The following is a 22983-nucleotide window of genomic DNA, read 5'->3' as shown; positions in this document are numbered from 1 at the left end:
ATTTAATCCCACTCCCCCTATTAAAGTTTCTTTTCAAACTACCATTATTTTAAAAAGCACTTGTCTCCTGGGGAGTGGTGTCAATAAAGATAAGGACAGGAAAGGAAAACAATAAGTAGCATTTATTGAGCATTCACTAAGTGTGGTACAGGTTTTCAATAGACATTTATTTAACTATAACTTTGCAAGGTAGTTATGATTATAGATCACCCCTTTGTACAGAGACAATAGAGGCACAGAAAGATTAAGAAATGTCCTCGACTAGACCTTAAAGTAGAAAATATGGAATAGAGATCGAAAGCCAGATGCTCTACTTCTAGAATTCTTGAGTTTAATATTTATACTGAGAGTGGGCGTGGGCTTCAGTTGTACAGACTTGGGTTCAGGCAGTGGGCCTTCCATATAAAAGCTGAGTGACCTTGAACACACTACTCAAACCATGTGAACTTTCACTTTGTGTGTAAGATGGGGATGCCAACAGAACTTTGCACCTGAGATCTGATTATTTAATGAGCTAATGCATGTAAAACCCTTTAGTAGGGAGTTTTCTGTACAGTAACCTTTCAGTAAATGTTAGCTATGAAAAATTTCATTGTATTATAGAGGTAACAGAAATGGCAACATGACTTTAACTTGCTAATTGCTAATTTTTGTACATTTGCCACACAACAAAGGCAGCGTTGACCTTGGTGCAACTGTTTTGTCTTTCTTTATAAACATTAATTTTTACTTGGGAGAGATGAATTATTTTCTGAAAACTTCACGCATTTGGATGCAATGGTTTCTGCTGTTAGGATAAACTCCTGAATAGGATTTAAGAATCATCCTGGGGAGAAGTGTACTGTGTACAATAATAAACTGCTGCTCTATTATCCTGCTTTCTTTATACTACCTAATCCTTGTTGTTTTGTCTAGGTTATTACAGAATGTATCTGAGGGGCTCAAAGGAAAGAAACATAGAAAGAAATAGGGTCCAAAATTCAGATGCTAAAATTGTGTTCACAGACTTGAGGCAAACAAATATATGCTCTGGTCCTGCATTGGCTATACTTGAGTACACACAGGCAACCCTTGAGTTTTCTTCAAAAAGGGATATGTTGCAATATAATAGCTCCTCAAGAAGCAACCTTAAAATGGTGCCAACTTTATCAAATCCAGTTTCATAAATGTGTTTTATTTATTGAGCTAGCAGGTTGAGTAAAATGAGAGAAACGATTTAAGTGTCTTTTCTTCCTTTTAATGATATGTTGAAAAGCATTCTCAATTCTCTTAAATACCCCCAGTCATTTTGAGTGACTAGTATTTCCACTATGTAATTTGAACTATATCCTGAGATATTTCTGATCAATGTATATTGTTTTCATACTGACTAATTCTAAAGAGCTCTTAGTAATTTTCATGTGGATCAAAAAGCCCTGTGGGTAGGAATAACTATGGCTTCCAGCAGGGAAATACAGGTAGAGAGAGCAGAGCATTGGAAAGGGAATAGAAAGCAGGCCTGGAGAGGCTGTAGGAACAGAGGCTGGGGAAGGGCCTCTGGGGGAAAAACAACAGGGCCCTTTCTCTAATTGGTAGCCCAGGGGCAGCCTCTTCCAAGACTCCATGACCCCAAGAAAGAAAGAAAATGGCCTCTTTTCCCCCAGACCATGTGGAAGCTAAAGTCATTCTCTTTCTTTGAAAAGAATATCATGGTTTCAAGATTCACTGTTTTATCTTATAGTATTTAAAATCAGTAGTAGGAGGAAGGGGGGTGAATGGGAGAGAAAGGGATGCTACTGGTTCAATTTCCCCTTGTGGACCAAGTAAACAGTTCCTAATTTGCTTTGGTGTTCATCAAAAATAGAAGGTAGTGATAGAAGAAAAGAGGATAAGAGTGCAAATGAGACAGAAGAAGGGAGGAGGAGGCAGGGGAAATAAATACAGAGAGAAGGAGAGAGGAAGAGACTGGCCAGAAGGATAATCTCAGCTGAAATCCCTATCCTTCCTGCCTGATGGATGTTTTCAGAGTCTGTTTTATCTCATTAAATAAGACTCCAAAAGGTCACACTACGGTGGTAACATTCATGACACAACCCTGGGCCAGCCCAGGAACCAGCCACATGTCTTTAGTGGGCTGCCAAGAAAGTGAGATACACGAATGACACATGCTGTGTGATTCATATCTAAACCAGTTTATTTTTAAAAGAAAATTTGAGTTGATTATTTTCTGTTTGCAAACAATTCATATGCATTATAGAAATGTGTGCAGAAAAAGAATTGATGGGACTGAGAAAGAAAATCATTTCTTATATTTATCAGAAAGGATTCATGATGACCAGACATACCTAGGAAAAAGACATTTAAATCCTGAGAAGGAGAGAGAGAGAGAGAGAGAGAGAGAGAGAGAGAGAGAGAGAGAATATGAGAATATGAATGAATATGACTCTGAGAATGGATGATTTGTTCACAAGCTCTGTAATCATCAAGCCATAAGTAGTACATACTATTTCCATCCAGATTTTATTAACCAAGAAGATTTACATGGCTATGCCTAATCTAAGGGGACAAGGAAACACAACCCTACTTACCTTGATGAAGAAAGAGCCACAGTATTGGTAAACAACCCTTATGACTATCATAAGGGACAGAACCATTAGGAGAATGTAGCAGAGAAAGAAAACAGCATGCACAAAATCTCAGAAGAGAGCAGAGTGTTCTAGACTCTAATAAAAGTTCAGAGTAACTAGAGCATGGATTTCAAAGGCAGAAATTGTGAAAGATAAAGCTTGAGAGCTGAGTCATAAGATCACCTAGAGTCCTGTAAACTAGGAATTGTATACTGAAACCAGTAGGAACCATTGAAACATTTTAAGGTTTGCAGCAATACAATCAGATTAGTGTTTGAGAGCATCATCCTAATGCATAATCCAGAAGGAAATAAATGAATTCATTTATTCACTTTCTAAGTACAGTGCTGTGGCAGGCACTATGCTAGGTTGATGAAGAAATGGGAATAGACCAAATCCCTGACTTTGGAAGTTGAGAGCCAAGGGAGATTCTTCTAATATCCTGGAAGTAATGCTAGTACACTGGACTGAGGCGACAGAGACAAGTGGAAATATTTGAGGGGGAATAAATGAGGCATGGGTAATGAAGGAGGAGAATTCCATAAAAATATTCTCTTTCTGATCTGGAATGCAGGGTGGGTGGTGACTGAAATTTCATTTCCTGAGATGGGGAACAATGTTCAAAGAGCAGATGTGGGCAGGCAGAAAGTTGGATGAGTTCCATTTTGGCCAAGTTTGGGGGCTTATAACTGAGTTATTGTTTTCTGTTTGTTCTTCTCTGTTGGATTTTATATTTGTTTTATTTAACTGTTTAGAACATTGCTTCTTAATAACCCTTTGATTTTAGTGCCTGGACACTTGAAATCTTCTCTGGCTTGTACTCTGGCACTGACTGTCTAGACTCTGCCTTTGGTAGTCCTATGCTGGCTGCCTCCTTTTAAGCTTCTGATTGTCAACGGGGGAAATGGAGAAACTCAGAAGGCATTGGTCTCATCTCACCCAAGGTTGGGGAGAAGTTCATTCAGATGTCATCTAGTGCTCATTCAATTCAGAGACCTTCATGCCATTATATTATTTATGGGTGTTCATAGCCCATTGCATAACACTGAAAGGCAGAAGCCACCATGCATTTTAATGGCTCTGGGCATCAACGGAAAGGTGAAGATGTGCTCTTCTTCAGTGCTCTTGTGACTGAATCATATACAGATCCTCTGACATGATTAATTCATTCTTAGATACATACCTTAGAGAAATCATTCACATTTGTCCTAGGACCAGTCAATGGAAGACATGTTGCTAAATTCTTTGTCCTACTTAAAAAATTTTAAACTCTAAATATACAGGAAAAAGTAGAATGTTTAAAAAAAATTATCTATTCAAAAATAGTGTATCTACAGTGATGAACATGACCAAATCATAGCTATGGTCAACATTGTAGTCAAATCTCATATACATAATGATGAGGGAAAGAATCTAGACAAGGAAAAGCATTAAATATTAAATATAATTCCATTTAAGGTTAAAAATAGGCAAAGCTGATGTATTGTTTAGTGATGCATACATGTGTAATAAATCATAAAAGCAAGAATATGATTATCAAAAAGAATTTGAGCCAGATTATAAGCCTAGAATTCTAGCTACTCAGGAAGCTCAGGCAAGAGGATTGCAGGTTCAAGGCCAGCTTCAGCAACTTACTGAGACCCTAACCAACTTAGACCTTGTCTTAAAAAAAAAAGATTTAAGTTGGTACTAGGGAGTAGAACCCCGAATTTGGGGCTTCTGATGAGCTAGCTGTCAATGCTGTTTCTTACAGAAGAAGTTGACTGTTATACTTCAGAACTTAATCTAAGTTCTGTTTTTAAACTCTGATTCTGAATTCAAGGTTAAATATTGCCTTCATCAAGTCTTAGAATCTCTCTACTCATCAAAAAAGGAGGTTTGCAATGACAGGTTTAGATGGAAGAAGGGGGGACAAGGAAGGATCTGGTGTGGATGAGAGCAACTGGCGAGAGGGGGTTAATGCAGGAAGGTTCTTTGACTAGCTTCATCTGGGGCTGATGCCTGCTATCGCTGGAATCCGAGGGTCACATCTTGAGCTCCCCTACATTCTGCATCAATGGGTATCTAATTATTTCACTTTTCTTTCAGTTTTGTTCTCAGTCATGGTGGATTTTAGGGTGCTCTTCCTTGCATCAGAGAGTGGAGGCATGCCCCATATTTATGTAGAGTGAGGGTTTCCCAAAGATCTTTATCCGGATTGGGATCACAAACGTTTCTCCTGTGTACCTTCTTGTTATGTTTTTGTCACTTCTGATTATTAATGTAATACAGGAGATGTATATGAATTAACTTTAAAAAGAGAATATCATATTAAGTGAAATAAGCCAGCCTCCTCCCTCCCCCCGCCAAAAAACCCAAAGGCTGAATGTTTTCTCTGATAAGCAGATGCTGATCCATAATGAGGTTGGTGGTAGGGAAAAATGAAGGAACTTTGCACTGGGCAGAGGGGAGTGAGGGGAGGGAGAGGGTGTGGGGATAGGAAGGACGGTGGAATGAGATGGACATTATTACCCTATATATGTGTATGATTACACTATTGGTGTGACTCTGCACCATGTATAACCAGAGGAAAGGTAAGTTGTGCTCCGTTTGTGTACAATGTGTCAAAATGCATTCTACTGTCCAGTATAATTAACTAAACAAATTAAAAACATAAAAAATAAATTTAAGAAAGATACCAACACTGAATAAAGAAAAGCAACTTGTAGATATGTAATACCATCTATTTTAACGATATAGTTCTATGTGAGAAAGTTTGTGTACCAAAGCAGAGAAAAAGGCCCAGGAAGTTTGACACCAGTGGTTCTCAACTGAGGGGTGATTTTGCCCCTTGACCAGCTGAGGACATTTAGCAATGTCCAGAAATGTTTTTGGTCATCACAACTAAGAGATAGGTGTTATTGTTATTTAGTGAATAGAGACCAAGGATAGTGCAGAACATTCCACATCAAACAAATCAGCCTCCCCAAACCAAATTGTTATTGCCCCAAATGTTCATAATGCTACTAGTAAGAAAGGTGGCTACACACTCGGCAGTAACCATGCTAATCTCTGGGGAGAGGAATAAAATACTAAGATACTTAAGTAGTAATTCAGTTCTAGCTGTAGTGCTTCAATTTTAAATAACACACTTTTATATTCTATAAAATATTAATAAACATAATAAAGTATGAAAATAACATGCATCTATTGCAAAAAAAGTAAATACAGACAAAATTTAAAAATTAATGAAAACTTTTCAAAAATCTTCTATCCACAGATATCAAGCATGTGTCCTAATCATTTTTCTTATGTGTACATCTGTCACATGCAAGATGGTGTTTCTAAAGTGAGTGTCCTACTCTGCATTCGGCTGAACATTTTTCTACCCATATTATAAAACATTTTTCCATGTCAAATATTTTTAAGTGATTATGACATATTCATTTTATATTTCTAAATAAATTTAGAAATATTTCCAATATGTCAAGGTTTATATGTTTAGAATATATTCTAGTGGAGACAAATTTCAGAAGCAAAGAGGTTTATGGAGAGAATAAACTGTATTATCAAATATTGACTTCAGATTTCAGTCCATCACAGCCTCTTTCTGTTTTCAATATTGACAGAATTAACAGAAATTAATAGATAGCATACCCATTTGAAAATAGATATTTGAGAGCTGGATGCCAGCTTAGGAAAGATATTACTAAATAGTGTTGCTACAACAAGAAGCCTGCTAAAATATAAGTAATTGCCACTTGTGGTTTAATTATCCCATTTTCCCAAGAACATAGTTTGGCTTAAGTATGCATATTAGGTAGCGATTAACCTTCAATAGTTATGTAGAGGACACCAAATAGCTTGTTTAAACATCTCCCTTCTTGAAATGCCACTAAAATGAATTAAATGCCAATTTCTATTCATGGATTAGAGCAAATTGCTCATTATGGTCAGGCGAATAGAGACCTTGTGACAAGTGGGAGGACGCTGGAGTTAGAAATGACTGCCTGCAAGGAGGTTTGTGACAGTGGAAGGATGAGGAAGGTGAGAGATTAAAGGTCTTCCATCCTGGGCAGGCTCCCTGGCTTCCTTGTGCCTGGCTTCCCCACACATCCATTAATTCAGCTCTGGCTGGCCTGAAAATGCTTTGAGGTCACCACTCCATCCTCATCTGCCCTGCCTCTGTCCCATGCACTTGACTTTACATGTCTCCAGGATAACCAGAGGATTCAGTGGAATGATCGGAAATTGTTTTCTAAAGTACCATCTATTCAGAAAGGCATTTTTGTTCCCCTCGGGCAACAAAGAGATGAGGTAATGATTCCACTGAGATTCAGTAAAACTGTGAAGAGAACCAATTTAGTCTCATGTTAAAGAATGGGATTATAGAATTATAATCTCTACCAATGAGCTGAGTAACTTTGGACAAACTACCTAACCACTCATTTCCTCAGTTTCCTCTGTCTTCCCAATAGTCATGACACTAATTCCTGTTTCTCGTGATTGCAAAGGACTAGTGAGGTTGTCTTATCCTGTTTATGCTGCTTTAACAGAATACCACAGACTGGGTAATTTACAAATGGTGGAAATTTCCACAGTTTGGATCTAGAAGTCCAAGACCAAGTGCTGCAGGTTCAGTGTCTGGTGAGGGCCCAGTCTATGCTTTCAAAATGGTGCCTTGCATCTTCCAGAGGGAGGATATCTGAGCCGCATCCTCAATGGGGAGAAGGTGGAAGGGCAAAAAAAAAGTGCAAATTTCCTCTCATGAGAGAGAAGTGTTGGCATAATCACTTCTTAAAGGCTTCACCTCCTCATATCATCACATTGGCAAGGTCTGAATTTTGAAGGGGAGACACATTCAACCCATAGCAGAGGTAACATCATAAAGTAACGTAGCAAGGTGCTGTGCCCATGCTCAATCTTAAGGGTGTTATGGTTCTCTATCTTCAAGCCTCCTTCTCCAACAGTCTAAAAAATACAATTCACCAAGTTAGAAAATGCTACAATAAGCTCAGAGGAGTTCTATGGGGGAGTGTAAAGAGAAGACCAAGGACCTCTGTGCAGGTTTCATGAAGCACACCCCTCCACCATGGCCTCATGGCCTCATGGCCACTCTAATCTACTGGGACCCATGCACCTCTTGGGGGCCTGTTTCCAAGTGGCTTTGCTCTCAGCCTGGCTGAGATAAATAAATCTAGACTGGTTCATAATTTTTTCCTTATTTAGGAAATGGGAAAAATAACTTTGGGACCCATACTTTTTTAGGGAAATTAGCATTTACACACAGATTCATCATTTATCCATTTAATTGTTCAAGAGATATTTATTGGCTACCTAACCTGTGGGATAATGTGAGATAAGAAGATAAGTAAAATGAAGACCCAATGCTGAGGAAGCTCACAGTTTATTAAAACAGGGAGATATTTGAGTAGATCATAACAGAATAAGGAAGACTATTAGCAAAACAACAACAGAAAATCACTGACCCCTTTCTCTATATAGCCTTTTCTTCCTTTTTACAAAACATCTGCCTTTTCTCACAGCTGCTGGTAGATTTAGAACATCAACATTCAACATATAAAAGCTGTGACATACATTCCAATTTTTGAACATCTAGCAGAAAATCCTTTTGAAAATTTTAAATCAAGTAACGCTTTTACTGTCCCAGTCTCTCAGAATATGTTGGTTCACTAATGTCGAGTCCATTCTGCCCTTTCAATTCAGTATTAAGTAAAAATTAGTGAAGTTTGACATGGATCCTTGGACATACATTCAATGTGAACAAATATTGATTCCTGAACAGAAGTCTGTGTAAGGTTGTTATGATTTCCTTATTCACTTAGCTTTCACTATACTTTTGATTGTATAACCTATCTTGAGTTAAGACTGGGATCTTTTCTAGTTGAACTGGTTGAATATCTAGGGAACTTTGTCACAGAGGCTATGACTTAAAGCCTTGGCAGAAATGATAGGCACCAGAATGATATCTAACAAATAATCATGCACAAACTCTACTCCACTGAGATTTATAGGCTCCTTGAATAGTGTCAGACTCAGACTGAATCAAACATGAAAAATATCTTAAAGAGTTTTATTGAGTAAAAGCATCAATACACAGGCTTAAGAAGGACAAATGTTCTTTGCAAATATTTTTGTCTTAGGGGAAGTATGATAATTCTCTAAGGAAACAATAAATACAAGTACATTTCAGACCTGGAAATTTGTTCTTGCTTTGTCTTCCTGGTTTCCACCTAGAGTGCCCATATGGACAGTTTATGCAAATTAACCTCTAAAAGTATGCAGGAGAGTCAAATCAGTCTGGCTTTCTTAATGATTGAATCGTGTGATAGGAGTAATGACTTCCTTAGACCTTGTCCTCAATCCCTTCCAATTACAATAATCAGAGCCCTTTAGTTTCCATCTGTAGGCCCAGCCTTTCTCTGGGATCTACACTAATGGTTTTCCTAAGTTTGGGGAAAGTCTAAGAATTCCTAGGTTCTGTTTTAACTGCTTTGCTCTGGCTCTACTCTGATGGAGTGCTGCAGATATAACAACAGTACACTTACCATGTCATTTATGCCCAAACACTTGTAGTAAACACTTCTCCCAGGAATTGGGTCTCTCCTTTAGTATTTTTGTCCAAACAGGTTCTTTAAGAACTGAACTTGTCCTCTGTGTTGGACAATCTTCCTTAGGACAAGAATCTAGATACTTGAAATCCTGAGCCAATCCCTGAATGCAGGATCCCCTTGTCTTGGGACATGTATCTGCAATACATACAGGAGCTGCTAATGTTTCTACCTAATATATACTTTATATATATACTACCCCATCTTCGTTGACATCTTGTCTTTTTTTTCCCTAATTCCCTGATACTGGCACCATCTCACATGATCTAAAATATATTCACTCAAAAAATGTTCATTTGGAAATCACCTGAGACACACCAGTATAAAAGACAGAGGATATCATCTGCACAGAATTTCTCATCTACTGGAACAAACAGACAGGAAAGTGAGCAATTTAAGCATGAAAATGCAGTAGGGGAAGTGATGGATGCTATGGAAGCATTTAGGGAAAAAACTGACACCAACTCTGGGTATCAGAGGAGAAATCCTGGAGGAGGTGAATTGGCACCCAAAGGTTAAGCCACAGAATGGGCAAAAGGTAAGAGAAAGGTTAAAGAGGGATTATATAAGGAAGAAGAACTAGAATAGTTGTGTGTGGGTGAGGAATTGAGAAAGAGTGCATGGTATATTTAGGCATTGAAAAAATGCTTGAGAATTGGAGTGGTGAGAGAAGTTGGTCAAGGTCCAATTCCTACAGGCCAAAAGTTTGGTCTTTGTGCTAATGGTAATGAAAAGCCTTGAAGCATTTTTAGGAGGGCACCCTGATCTGGTGCATCCTACTTGGAACTAAAATCAGATTTCTGACAGCTAAATTTATCAACTTACTCTTGAAAGTTTTGTCAAAATGGACCTGGAGGTTTGGGGCTGTAGCTCAGTGGGAGAGCACCTGCTTGGCACATGTGAGGCACTGAGTTTGATCCTCAACAAAACATAAAAACACACAAAAAATAAAGATATTGTGTCCATCTACAACTAAAAAAATATTTTAAAAAACGGACCTGGAAAGATTTGTTCATCTCTTCTGGACACATCTTCATCTTGATACTTGATATTGACAGTTCCACTAAAAAATTTCCTGTCCTTCACACAATGAGCCCAGGCAACTTTGCTGATAACTTCATTATTCTCCCTAATGATTGTGTAGTGTATTTTGAAACATCAATTGATTAAAGCCACTTTATTGTGGGAAATGCATCCAGATTGTTCTCCAGATGCCATCCTCAGAAAGAAAACACTGAGGTCTAATTAAAATGCAGCTTAGGTGATATTTCACTAAGGTTTATAATAATTATTTCTAATAGCTAGGGGAAAAAAAACTCTGCCTGATAATCTACATTCACACCCTTCTAGTCAGCCTTATGTTTATTTTTAAATATTGGAAAAAAGAACAAGTGAACTTGTAAGAGTCCAGTCATATCTACTTTAAATGCATAACATGCACTAATTAATTCTTGATAAATGTTTCACAAAGCCTATTAATTCCTAGGCAACTTATAAAGTTAAAAAGAAGAATTTTTTTTTTGCCCTCTGAAGGAAAAAAAATCATCAAAACATTAGAACCAACTCTTAGTAAAAGTTAATATAAGATATCAATAAGATGTTATAGTCTGCAGTATTATAACTTTATCTTTCTTTATCTTTCTGTTCCTTATTTGAAGTTAGAATGGCTGGATGAGACAAAAACTTGTATTTTCTTTTTAAACAGATGTCAAATGTACTTTCAGTCTGGTCTTTGCTCACCTTTCCCCTACTACATACATGCATGTATACATGTTGCTACATAGAGGACAACTGTAAATCTATTTTTTAACAATTTTTAAAATATTTTATTTACATATGACAGCAGAATGCATTATAATTCTTTTTTAATGTTTATTTTTTAGTTGTAGTTGGACACAATACCTTTATTTTCACTTATTTACTTTTATGTGGTGCTGAGGATTGAACCCAGGGTCTCATACATGCGAGGCGAGTGTTCTACCGCTGAGCCACAATCCCAACCCATGTTATAATTCTTATTACACATATAGAGCACGATTTTTCGTATTTATAGATGTATACAAAGTATACTCACACCAATTTGTGTCTTTATAAATGTACTTTGGATAATAATGATCATCACATTCCACCATCATTAATTACCCCATACCCCTTCCAACACCTCTGCCCAACCTAGAGTTTGTCTATTCCTCTCATGCTCCCTTTCCCTATCCCACTATGAATCAGCCTCCTTATATCAAAGAAAACATTCAGCATTTGTTTTTTTGGGATTGGCTAACTTCATCAGAAGATGATATACAATCAATCAACAAATACATGAAAAAATGTTCATCATCACTAGCAATTAGAGAAATGCAAATCAAAACTATTCTATGATTTCATCTTACTCCAGTCAGAATGGCAGCTATCAAGAATACAAACAACAGTAAGTGTTGGTGAGGATGTGAGGAAAAAGGTACACTCATATATTGCTGGTTGGACTGCAAATTGGTGCAGTCAATATGGAAAACAGTATGGAGATTTCTTGGAAAATTGGGAATGGAACCACCATTTGACCCAGCTATCCCTCTCCTCAGTCTATACACAAAATCAGCATACTAAAAGGACACAGCCACATTAATGTTTATAGCAGCACAATTCACAATAGCTAAACTGTGGAACCAACCTAGATGCCCTTCAGTAGATGAGTGGATAAAGAAAATGTGGCATATATACACAATGTAAATCTATTTTTTAATTATAGAGAAATTTAAGAAATTTCAATTATATTCTTTAAATGTTTTGAAAAAAATGATTCAAGAACCACAATAGATATTTAAGAAAATATACTATTGAAGAAATGTAAAACATTTTCCAACTGCATGCCACAAGAAAATGAAGGAAGATAAAGGGAAAATGAGTATATGTACTTGTATGCATACATATGTCATACATACACACATATGTTATAGGTATTCATGTCTTACTGATAATCTTGGGAAACAATAACACAAGACAGAAGGAAGGGAGATCCACAGAGACAGAGTAAATAAGTGGAAACCCAGAAAACTAGAGAGACAGAGACAGACAGACAGTAACCTGGAGGCCTCTGGCCTTTCAGTTTGTCCAGCTCTAGAGCATCATAACAGGTGACTACCTCCTGTAACCATTCTGCAACATACCAGCGAGCTCTCCACCATTTGAAAGTAATTTTTCCTAGGATAAAAACAATGTTTCTCCTTTTACTTATAAATTTCAAATTTGGAATTTTAAAAGATTTTGTTCTATAATATAAGAATTAAAATTAATTGGACCCTGAGTTCACCTCAGAAGGCCATTGATTCCCTGGATCCACTGGTGTCTAGGGCTCCTTGATATCCTGTATTTCCTCTCTTCAGTTTGCTGCTATTGCTGCCTTCATTGTTACTGTAATGACCACTGTCTCCATATTCTGGGCAAGAGCCTTCTCTCATGGTATACAGGTAAAACCCCCTGTCTTGTCTGGCCCCTTCATGCTTGTGCCACTTCAGAATCCTACAAGTTGCTGTTTCCTCCCTAGGCTGCAGATGAGCATAACAAAGAACTGGACAGGATATGGTGTCCTCAGTATTTGTCATAGTACCTAGTCTTTGGCAGGCACCAAACAAATGGTTTACAAATATTAAGTAAATTAACAGCTGTACCTTTTGCTTCCACTAAAACATAAACCATACCACCCCCCAAAAATCTCTGATATTTGCATTCCAAATCTGATTGATTTATGATCCTCAAAACCCAAACTTCCTATATTGTCCTATGTTGATTTGTTCTTGAAATCAGTTTGACTTTGGAATATTTATTTATCTCACATATCTTAAAAGTTCTAAATTAATTATTCAGGAATGTGACTGCACTTAGTTCTAATATTTTCTTGTTTAAAACTGGAATGCTTAGACAGCCTATCCTGGGATGGGGGTATGGCTTGGTAACCTCTCTGGGTTTATAACTTTGGTTCCATGGGAATTATCAAATATATCCTGAGCTATTAATGTGAATACACTGGGAGGTACAATGAACACATTTATATTTTGGAACTTTTGCTATAGCCCAAAATACATTATTAGCCATCAGTTCCATTTTCAAGCTTCAATGCAGCTCTTCTTGGCAAGGAATTTTGTTTATGTATTTCCTTTATTTTCTCTCTGAAACTTTTTTCTAATATAAGATTTAAGACTGAAGTTTAGGGGCTGGGGATGTGGCTCAAGTGGTAGCGCGCTTGCCTGGCATGCGTTCGGCCCAGGTTCGATCCTCAGCACCACATACAGACAAAGATGTTGTGTCCTCCAAATACTAAGAAATAAATATTAAAATTCTCTCTCTCTCTCCCTCTTTCTCACTCTCTCTCACTCTTTCTTTAAAAAAAAAAGACTGAAGTTTAGCAATGGCCTTCACTACCTTTTTTTTTTTCTTTTCCTTCTCAACCACACGGGGGATTGAAGAAGGAACTGGAAAACAGCTGAAGTACAGCCTTTCTGTTCTTCTCACCTCTCACCTCGTTCTCTACATTTCCCTCACCCCTGTTCAGCTCTCAAGGTGAAACAAGGATGTGAGAAGGGCAGATGTCCAGTGCCTGCCTGGATGTCAGAGTCCACTAAGAGCAGAACCTACAAGGCTCTGTTGTTCCCTAGAAGGCTCTTCTATTGTTCCCTGTTAGCTGCAGTTAAGTCAAATTGCTTTTCAGGATTTCTGTGTTTCTTATAAGAAGACCTGAATCTTTAAAAAATATACTTGTTCCTATTATCTGATCCTCACTCCAACCCTGAATGCCAGATGTAGGGCAAGTTACTGTCTAGTTCTTCTTGCTTTTTCTGCCTCAGCCAATAAAATCTGACCTCTCACACCGATTGCTCTGCATGGGGGAAGAATGTTCTGCTAAATTTGTGGGAGGACTATAGGCTGACATCTCTGGGTCTAGGATTTTCCATTGTATTGAGTTTTATGTGTTTACGGTTTTGCAAATATGACCTCAGAATCTTGAGCTTTTAACCTCTCTCTGACTTGCTGTTTACTCTGTGTACTCAATAACTGAGAGGTAGGCATGGGGTATCTTGTTATTGACTTAGTGTCTACACAATGATATAATAAAGTCTTACCTCAGAGACCCATAAGATATAGGGGTTTTCATCTCTTCAAACTGCTCCCCTTCCCCAAAGTCTTTATTATCTCCCTTTTCAGATGTGGAAAATGCCTCAAAGCCATACAGCTACTGAGTGAAAGAATGAAAGTTTAAATCCCAGTGTACCTGGCTCTTAAGCAGATGCATTTTTATTTTTCCTGTCATATAATGTGGATCCTGTAATCCCTGTCCCAACCACGTGGTTGGGAGGAAACAGAGTATGATTTTCTGGATTAAAGGTCAACTTGTTTTGGTACCTGGTCATGGAGATAGGAGGGAAGGCAGTGGCCTAGGGTGCCTTCCCTCTACACCTACTCCTAGAGAAATATGGGTTGTCATTCGTGTCTGAAAGCTTTATCACAGAAATCTCACTGTGGAGGTCTTCCTGATCTGCACTGGTTACCCATCTGAATGCAGTAGGTTTTTGCCCAATACACATTCTACAAGATGCAATGCTTAACTAGCTGCATAAACTGCTAATGCTTTACATAAAAAATAAAAATGGGGAAAACAAAAGCATGGAGGCAGGCAGTTGTGGTCATTGCATTCCATGGTCTTCAGAGTACTTTCTTCCATTCTTCACATGTCTCTTGGTTATCTTGTTGGAGTTCCACCCATTTTATCTAAATCACAGACATCATGTGATTGAAGAGGGGAAAGAAGAGGTGAAGGAGAACAAATGAATTTCCCTGATGCTCCTCCAACCTTTTGTATTGCACTGACATGAAGCCACCAGTGAAATGTATCTTTTTAGCCAGGAATATCATAACACAGAATAAAGACAGAATTCTGTGATAGAAAGGAGAAGAGGGGAATGAATATTGGGCAGGAAACTTACAGTTCTACCACATTTGCACACCCTACTCCCAACACATAAGGCTGACAATTGCACAACTCCAGGTACATTCACATTGTATGAGCACAAAAATGTAAATCGGATGCATTCACCTAGTTCAGGTACCTTTCCTGAAGTTTATGTACCCTTTATACATCCAGCATCAGAATTAAGAATTAATTGTCTGATAGCATGTTTCTAAAATGGTTAAATTTTTATATATGAAACAAGTATAAATCATCATCAAGGATGACTTCAGAATGATTTTGGAGTTACCTGTCATTCCTCTCTCAATAGGGAATTGGAGAAACAGAATTCTATGTCCCATCACCCAAATTTCTCCCAGGCAGGTGAGGTGAAATTCTTTCCTCTTAGTGCTTTGATAAATTTTTGTTACGAAGTCATTTACATTTCTCATAATCTTTTGTTATAAATTGAGAAATTCATGAATAAAATATACTACATATTAAAATCATCGTTCTCTGCAGGCCAGCAGCCACTCACCCACAAATGTCCTTCCAAAAAAGGATTACTCCTTCAAAGAGACTAGACTCTTTTTGTTTTTTTGGTGGTTATGAGGCTTAAAAAAAATCTAGTGATGCTTGTTACCATGTATCTTGCTGGTGCAGACAACCGGCCTAAAAGAATGGAATCCAAGGAGGAGATATGGGAGGAAGAATGTTCCAATGGTGTACGAGCAAGCCCTTGAACTTCCTGTTACTTCTTCCTTTCCTTCAGTTAGCTCATGTTTTTATTTATTTTTTTTTAGAGAGAGAGAATTTTTTTAATATTTGTTTTTTAGTTTTCGGTGGACACAGCATCTTTGTTTGTATGTGGTGCTGAGGATCGAACCCGGGCCGCACGCATGCCAGGCGAGCATGCTACCGCTTGAGCCACATCCCCAGCCCAAGCTCATGTTTTTAATAAGCCAATATCATCTGGCTTTTTGAACCAGGGACATGAAAAATATAGCCTGGACTATGATTATGTTGTTGTACTGTATGCCATATTCTTAGTGCTGTGATTTCAATGTCCCCACCAATACTCAGGTTGAAATTTAATCTTCATTGTGAGATATTAAGAGGTGGGACGTTTAAGAGTCAATTGGGTCATGCTTGGGTCACTTTCTTTCCTGAGAATTCATTACAATTCTTTCTTTATGAATGGGTTAGTTTGTGAATTGATGAGTTAATGAGTTGTCTCAAGTCAGTCTGTTATAAAAGCCAGTTTGGCTGTCTCTGGGATATGCCCCTCTCACCATACCATTCCCTGTGCTGCCTTGGGAATCTCTAGCATAAAAGGCCCTCACCAGATGTAACCCTTGACTTTAGACCTTCTAGTCTCCTACACATGAACTGAATAAACTTTTATTAATTACCCAGTCTGTGATATTCAATTATAGCAACAAAAAATAATTATGACTTTATATTTTTGAGTACAAAGTATTTTTCTCTAAAGGTCATTAGCCAGATTTGTACCCAAATTACCTAGCTTATTCATGTCTCAAACCTCCCAAATTTCCAAGTGATTGAGATCATCTTGAGAAACCCCTCACACTCTATGAACCCCCAAAGAAATAGCTATGGAGAATGGCCCTTTTCCATCTCCACTTTGGAATTGGAAATGAGAATCTATCTCAGAAACATAAGCTTGGGTCTCATGGAGATTTCTGTCATGGAGGAGGGGAGGTTATAATACTCAGACTAACATGAGATTGAGATTGCATGTGTAATATAGAAAGGAGCACTGGCATGCATTGGAAGTATTTTCACTCTTCTGTTTATATTCTTTTTCAACCCATACTTGGCAATGAGAAGTATAACCAAATTTGAAAATGTAGGACCCATTCTGAACACTAACAACTTTATCAAGTCTTCAGCAGGACCAAATGTCTGAGTATGGGAAGGGCACTACTCTTTTCCCAGGCATCATTATCAAGGAAATCACAGCTTAGCTGAATCTCCTTCAAGCATTTTCTCTCATTGATGCTATATTCACTAAATAAATGTTGCATTGTTCTATGCTTTGTGTTTTATCCCTTCTACATTTTCCTTGTTACAACCAGTTGCCAATAAGTAATAAAGTGAGCAAAAGAGACCACAGGAAAGGCAAGCAGGAAGAAAATGGCATGGATAACCACAAAAACCCAGACCCTCCCTGAGTAAGCAGAGCTGCTGATTTGCAAAATTATAGTGAATTCTAGAGAGCCTCTTGCTTTCCAAAGCCTGCAGATTCTACAGTAATTGCCTAATCAATAAGCACAATTCCCTGCATTGAGCAGATTTGCAATTTTCAAGTGCATAAATGAAAAATAAAGTCAATGAGGGAATTACTTTATTAAGAAATCGTTGCATGTGTGTGGGGGTTTGTAGATCATGGTGAATTCTCACACTTATTGACTTTCTGTATCAGCCTGCAATGCTGTAAGATAGTTTAGAAAAGATACAATTATACACAAATAATGGATAAGCAGCCTTAAAACTCACAGATGTTCTTTAGGTATCCAAATACACAATCCCAGAAAGTCTTAGAGGTAGGATTTTAAGCGACACTTGTGTTTCTAATTTAGTCTTTTTTTTTTTTTATTTCCTGGATTCAGAACTAGGAGCACTTGGACCTTTGGACTGCCCCTGCCTCTTTGTAAGATTTCTCCCCCTAGTTGATTAATGAATGGCATTGATAGAAAATTTTTAGCATAAAAGTACATTTATGTCACATGAAACCAATAGTCTGCTGAAAATGGTTTAGCTTGCATTTTTTCTGACATTTTTGCTGCATAACTAATAATTGCTAACATAAATATGTGTTATGTAGTGCTCTGGATATTTTATTGATATTAAGTTACTTAATCCTCACAATAACCTATGGAAAGAGGGACAGCTATTATTCTAATTTTATGAATGAAGAGACTAAAGCATAGTAGGGTTAAAAAACTTGCTTAATGTTACATAGCAACTGTGTATGGCTCTTGAGTTTATGCTCTTAATTACAATGATATATAAATGCCTCTTTCTATAAACACACTTGCACACAAACTCACACACACATATTTGGGATCATATTCTACAATTCCTTGGAAAATTCTTTATATTAACTTATATATATTTCTTGCATATTTCCACATTATTAATCTGCAATAAAATATTATTTTAGATATGCTTTCGTTTTGACCTTCCTTTATTAGTAAGTATCTCACTTCTATTTTATTTAGAAACAAAATAAAATTTCTTGAATATAGCCCATTTTATCTACCCCTGATTATTTTTAAGATAAATTCTTAAGAAAATTTAAGAATGTCCTAGAGAAATTTAATTCCCTGATTATAGTTTTATATGTTTTCTTCAGGAAAATTTCTTTACATACCTATGTTGTGGAGGTCAAATTGTGCTTATGATTTCTTATTCTATATTTTCATTTAGTGACATATGATCATTTCCTATGCCACTAAACAGCTCCATATAAGTGTTAATGCAACAATAATTAAATCCATAAAAAATCAATAAGGGATGCCATGAGGCGAAAAGATGGCTGTAAGACAACTTGATTCTAGTTTTGCTCCCTCAACCTACCCTTCACACACCACAGCTGAAATTCTGTCTCTGCTGTGAAAAGGCTTTCCCACGGTTTCCCTTTATTTCCATCTCAGTGGTTCTGTTCCCTGTAGGTCATTATCCAAGCTCTGGATATTCTATAGGGCACACAAGGCCTCAGGTGACTATTTTCCACTCATATCTGGAAGTGTGAACAGAGGACTGGTCACATCAAAGAAAATTTTAAAGTCCCCATCATGCTATTTCTCATACCCTGGGGTTTGCTAGTTTACATCCCTGAAATGCCTCTTCTGCATATTAACATCTGCTAACTTTTAGGATCTGTGCTTAAGAGCAATTTCTTCCAAGAAGAATTATTCTATGACTCCACCACACTCTTGAATTAAACTAAGTCCTTTGCGTGATCCCATGGTACTCTTGGGACAAGGAAGAATCTTGGGCATCCTTCAGGTATTTGGGATAAATCCAATCAGGACAAAGCTTGTCTGGATATTACATTTGTTTATTATTCCCAAAGCTTCCTTTATAAAGTCTAATTCTACTCTTCTGTGATCTTGTGGAGTCCCACAGGAATTTGGATCAGAATTTCCCTGGATCAGAAGAGACTCCTGGAGATGGGTAGCTGGTGATGATCCCTCTTTGCCCATCTACCCCATTGGCTTGCCAGGTTTCCTTGTACAGAAGCCAGTCAATTCCTCAGAGGACTTTTAAAGAGGTTTACTTCCCATGCTGCTTTAACTGCCAATATCTCTCTTTAGCTTCTGGTTTATATTAGTGAGAAATAAAAATTCCCTGCAGGGCAGTATTGCTTTTATTAGTTTTCTAGACCTTAGTGTGAATGAAGGATCTGGAAGAAGATTAAGAAAGGGAAAAACAGAGCATTCTTTTTTTTTAATTGGTTCTTTTTTAAATTGTGGAATATGTTTTATTCTAATTAGGACTCCATTGTTGTGGAGGTACACAGTGGTGGATTCACTGTGGTGTATTCATATGAACATAGGAAAGTTATGTCAGATTCTTTCCACTGTCTTTCCCTAATTCTGCTGAAGAATGTTTCTTATTAGATGCAACCCTCCAAGTCATAGCCATCAGCCTGAGAGAAATAAGCCTGGGTGTCCCTGGGCCTGGACACCTACCAGGATTTCTACTCCATGAGAGTAATTCCTATGCTTTTATCTTGAAAGCCAGCGGGAGCAGTCAGACAATATCTTGAGGGTCCTGATTTGTGGTAGGACCTGTTCACAAAGTCCCATTGTCTCCTCATTCAGAGCTCACTTAGAGATTAGCTCTGCAGTGTGAACCATGGATTATTCACACTGCATTTGGAAGTGTCTGGTACATACTTCCAAATACAGTATGAACAATCCATGATTATCTGGAGTATTTGCTGCTTGTGAAGGATAGAATGGCTAAAATACTAGGGGGAGGGAATGAAAATCTATCATGAAATTCCTTTAAGGTCACTTATTTAAGTAACATCTCCATCTTTAAGAATGAAACAGTCTGTCCATTGCTACTTTTTACCTCCTTGTCATGTTCAAAATCAAATTAACCTAGTTACAGAGATTATTTCCTTTCTTCACACAAATTTTTAGTTCACATCCCTTAAGCACTGAACTGAGGAATCTTTCACAAACTAACATCCATAATGATGTAACTCTCAAAGCAAATACTGTTTCATTGATCAGAAGAAACTCCTAGGATCCTTGGACCATAAGCCAGGATAGGGGTTAAGGTTGCTGGGGCGATACTCAGCCTTATAAAGTCTGTAATGATCTGATTCAAATCATTTTACCTCTGAGTTTCAAATTCCTTCTAAATCATAAAATCAGTATCTCCCTCCTATATCTAGTTTCTGATGGAGAACAGTTGACATATGTCCCCGAGGCACTGGAGTTATGCACTTGCCTTTTCTAGCAGCAACGCTCTCTCACTAAAGGTTCTCAGGGGCTCATGTGGCTCAGGTAAAAATTGCCTTTCATCTATTTCTTCCTTGCTTTCCAGATAATCCGTAGCTAAAATTAGCAATGCTTAGTTCAGTAAAAAATACTGTTACAGCGGGCACCATGGAAACCGTGTTTGAGCAGCTTCCCCTTCAGGGAGCTGCCTTTTGGAGGATATGCTTTATCGCTGATTTAATGAAACAATGTGCTGCTTCTGAAGCTAGAGTTTGAAATTAGTTAAGAGCAAATCTTTTAAAAGAAATATCCTTCTCCTTTCCCCCCCTCCTTTCTTTCCATCAAGGAAAGAAAGATGTATATGAAATTAAGTGTTAGAATTTGCTTTTGAGTAAGTGTGAAGAAATCTGCTGACCCTGCATTCAAGGTGTCTTGTCAGTAATCCTAGAGGATTATGTTCTTAATGTTCATTCATGCCTCCCTTCTCATGTCATTTTATGGTTTACAAAAACCATCCGCGTGCACTGCCATGTGCACTGCCACAAAGTCTTGTGGTCCTTCTGGGGGCGGGTGGGGAGAAAGCATGATGAAGGAATTCCCTATCAGATAGGAAAACTGAGGCCAGCCTAGCCTGGCTGTTCACTTGGCTAGTAACTGGAGGAGATGAGAATTCACAACTGTCAACTCTGATTCCATTGCTCTTCTGCACTCTCTGGTCTATCTATGTCTTTGAGCCTAGGTTACCAAACTGAAGTGACTCAGAGTAGGCAACCCTCAAAGATACGCAAATGAGTACCCATGACCAGACATATCTGGCTAAGTCTGCATTTGCTAAACTCCCAGTGTGGTCTTGGTGTACCTCCCTGACTCTACCAGAATCTCCCCTACCTAGAGAGCAGAACCCTCTTGATGTCCCTGGGAAGAGAGTCAGCACTTAGATGCCGCATACTAATCTGTATTTTCTCCCTCCAAAGGACCCTTTCTCTATGTCTTTATTTTCTTCCAGTTTCCACTATCTCAGTTCATCTGCTCTCCTTCTGGTCTCTGCCTTCCTGATAAAGCTATCTCAGTTAATTTATCTAAATATGTTCATAGAGCTAGTGGGTTAATGGATCCCAGGAAATCGTCTTTTGCACTTTAACAGATGCTAGTTGCTTTGGCTTCAATAACGTGTTCCCAAATGCAAGTTTGACCAAGGTCATGTATATTAAAAGTAAAATCAGATTAAGTTTGAAAAAATTTATAAGTTTAGTGTACATATAAAAAATAGTTGGGGAATGTGGTGACCTCAAACCCCAAGTGGTAAGAGTACTGACTCACAGCAGTTGTAGCACAGTTCAAAAAGGGTAAAGGAGGAAGTATTTTGACTTTTTCCTTGATTGGCTCTTACACATTAGCTTTATTTTTAAGGTAAGCAAAGCTGTTTAACCTGATTTGTGTATAGCTGATTGGCTTAATTTCATTGAATTATACTGACAAGTATTTTAGGTTTCATTTATGATTAGACCTCATGTTCTGGAAAAATCAGGGTGAGCTTGGGCCATGTGGTTATGGGCAATTGGCCTTGGATTGAAGCCTCCATTTCTGTTTTCCTTTAATAGAAGTCAGATCCAATGTCCTCCACTATGGCCACAGAGGGGATTGTAGGGTGATGATGTTAGGGAGCATGAACATAATAAAGTATTCCTATGAAACATTTTTCTCTCTTGCTATTTGGCAGACCATCTTCAGGAAATTTTAGGTTATATTATTTGAAAGAGTTACTGTTATTGTAAACCTTATTATCACTAAGATATACTCTGATGCTTTCTTCTACTTTTCTTCTTAGTTTCTTACCCCTACCCTAAATGCTTCAGTAGCTTCCCAAGAAGTTCTGAGGCCAGAGTTGGGTATCTGATCACTATAGCCACTGGCTCACACCCAAGAGCTGGCTGCTCATCCTCTTGTACCTGACCACATATCTCCATCATTGAATATGTAAGTCCATGAGCCATATGATGACTTATGAGGTTGGGAAGGGGAAACTCAAAACAGTTTCCTTGGTACAGGATTTATCCAAACCTGTCACATTGGATTTTGTTTCCATTCTATGTATGAGACTGACTTTATTCAAAGGGATTATTTTGATGAACTTTCAAAATTGCTGTCATTATCAAGTGCTCATCTGGACATACTCTGTTTTCTGTCCTCAGTGCAGAGCTGTTTGCATAATAACAAAGCTACAAGAAAAGGTACTTTGAGGGGCTGGGGTTGTGGTTCAGTGGTAGAGCACCTGTGTAGCATGTATGAGGCACTGGGTTTGACTCTCAGCACCACATATAAGTAAACAAAAAAATAAAGGTCCATCA

Source organism: Marmota marmota, unplaced genomic scaffold, assembly GCF_001458135.2.
Source record: "Marmota marmota marmota unplaced genomic scaffold, marMar, whole genome shotgun sequence".
Classification (NCBI taxonomy): Eukaryota; Metazoa; Chordata; class Mammalia; order Rodentia; family Sciuridae; genus Marmota; species Marmota marmota.
The sequence above is the reverse complement of the archived record's forward strand: the minus strand, read 5'-3'. Positions refer to the sequence as shown.